This window comes from Limulus polyphemus, unplaced genomic scaffold, assembly GCF_000517525.1.
Source record: "Limulus polyphemus unplaced genomic scaffold, Limulus_polyphemus-2.1.2 Scaffold159, whole genome shotgun sequence".
Classification (NCBI taxonomy): Eukaryota; Metazoa; Arthropoda; class Merostomata; order Xiphosura; family Limulidae; genus Limulus; species Limulus polyphemus.
In genome coordinates, this window is record NW_013665769.1 from 413,865 (window position 1) to 416,487 (window position 2,623).

Here is a 2,623-nt window from a genome sequence, read left to right on the forward strand (position 1 = left end):
GTTGTAAGTCCGCAGACATACCGCTGTGCTACTTGGGGGCAGCTTTAATGGACAAACTATATTAACAGTAAATATTCAAATTATAACAAATTGGAGACAAAGATACGATGGAAGTTAATAACTTTTTTTATAATTGTATTAAATTTATTTTTAGTTTCCGAAATAGTAGCATGTTAAATGGGCACAGGTATCAAGCTCTTGTATAGTCATACGTAGTGAAGTCAGTTGTATCGTCTTTTGGCTCATGTTTCATTTCTTGTTCAGATATTTTAGGAAGTAAAACGTAAAGTATCCTGTCTCAAATGTAATTACCCAATCATTCAGCAACGTACATTTCGTCATAACAGTGAATTACTCTTATATATGTCTTAACTGTTTTGAATTCTGAATTTTTTAAACCGAATAAGTAATAAATTAATTTCCTATTTTGCTCCGAATGAGGCCTTCGCTTCAGTCAGGAATAAGATTTAACACATTTTAGATACATTACAGTTAGAATAAAATAAAAAATTCAAACAACTCAAAAGCCCATTTTTTGCATCATTCATTGCAGAACATTGATTTATTAGAGCTATTGGACACCATATGTAATTAGAAGAATCTTGAAGATTAACAAACAAATCTATTTTATTATATGGTTACTTTCTTTTCAGAAAGATAAGCACGCCTTTATCGATTGATATTTATATCTAAATATGAATTATATTTATTAAGTAAACAACAATTATTTCTATTTAATGGTCTTTCAACTTCATAATTGAGCTTAACAGGTACAGATGGATAGAGTTATTTTGACATTCTGTTTTTCTTAACACTACTTTGTTGAAGTTGTCCTGGGTTTTCTAGTGTGATATATCGTTCAGATGGAAATAGAGCGGTGTGCTTGGATGTGATAGTAGTGGTACCTGAAAAAACACGTGAATAACATGTATATACAGCAAACAAAAAGGGCAAAACAGAAGAGAAGAAATTCAGCTAATGAAATATTGACGAACTCAATGTTTCAACAAATTTACTTAGTATAAGTGGGATACTGAATACAAGTTAAATAAATTTATAATAACATAAGGGGTGATATTGTAAGTACTCAAAAAAGTAAAAAATTTAATATTCTTATGAAATGTAAAGTTCAAGATTTCACCAGGTACGACTATTTGTTGTCCCACTAGTTTTCGTCAGTTTATGTCACCGTTACTTTAAACATACCGCGTAACAAGTAATATGTAATCTGTGTAATCGTGTTTAAAGTAATAAAATAATTTTATGATTACTCTTAGTATTATCGTGCTGCTATTTAACAATTTCTATTATTTATTTAATTTATGTTACAATTAAAAAATTAAACTTAAAAATGTCATTAAATCATCTTTATTGAACAAAATTGCGATTGATGAAAAATATTCTTGAAATTAAGAGCAAAAGAAACAACGGTTTAAAAACGCTTGATTTTAAACATAGGATACCATAAAACTTTGATAAACTCCACTACAGTAATACTAGTTAAAAGAAGTCGAACTGATTTTACTAACCTTAAACGAGCTCAGTACTCCTAGAAGACTCCGAAATTTTTTCCACAGAGCCTTTTTGTTCTGAACTTCATCTGATGTCGTACCGAAATAACTCTAGAATATTATATATACACAATCTTTGTCATTAGTTGTTACCTAACAACGTATCACTTGATTTTATTGAACTCCCAAAACTGTATAGAAATTTGCTAACAAAATCAAAATCGAGTGTTACAAAATTGTCGAAATTAATGATTAATCATTTTGCATGTTAAACAATAATTATTCACTAGAATCTCTAAAAAGATAATGCGATCTGTTACTTTGCTTTTAGAAATTGCAATGATGTTCTGTTCGTTGACCATATAGTCATGTTCTGAACGACCTACGCGCAGGTCACTTATCAGATTGTTGACAATGTTGGTTAGTGAAACCAGAACTACTGTGCAATGTAACAATCACAAACGAAATGATCTAAGCCTGAAAGTTTAAACAACACTTTCAGAAGAAGAGCTTGGTTACCCTGATGAGGACTGATAGTATTTTCACAAGGTAGGAAAGGAGTGAAAGTATGTAGTGTTCACATTGTTCTAACTGACATCACTTCGGTATTTTTACAAGGTAGCAAATGATACAAATTACTTGGTAAGACAATACAATATTAAAGAAGTAAAGTACTTGGTAAGGCAATACAAAGTTAATAAAGTAAGTTAACTGATAAGGCAATACAAAGTTAATGAAGTACATTAACTAATAAAGCAATACAAAGTTAATGAAGTAAAGTATTTATAAGGCAATACAAAGTTAATAAAGTAAGTTAACTGATAAGGCAATACAAAGTTAATGAAGTACATTAACTAATAAGGCAATACAAAGTTAATGAAGTAAAGTACTTGATAAGGCAATACAAAGTTAATAAAGTAAGTTAACTGATAAGGCAATACAAAGTTAATGAAGTACATTAACTAATAAGGCAATATAAAGTTAATAAAGTAAGTTAACTGATAAGGCAATATAAAGTTAATGAAATAAAGTACTTGATAAGGCAATACAAAGTTAATGAAGTAAATTAACTAATAAGGCAATACAAAGTTAATGAAGTAAATTAACTAATA

General features: G+C 29.1%; 1 long non-coding RNA gene across 2 annotated transcripts in view; it reads right to left on the reverse strand.

The window, feature by feature from the left end:
* Nucleotides 1-556: 556 nt before the first annotated feature.
* The window catches only part of LOC111084894, a 4,736-nt gene continuing 2,669 nt past the window's right edge, over nucleotides 557-2,623 (reverse strand). For both annotated transcript variants that reach the window (XR_002609779.1, XR_002609780.1), the window contains exons 4-5: nucleotides 1,530-1,622; nucleotides 557-905 (exon numbers count right to left, since the gene is read on the reverse strand). This is a non-coding gene — a long non-coding RNA (uncharacterized LOC111084894). The remainder of the gene's footprint in view (nucleotides 906-1,529; nucleotides 1,623-2,623) is intronic.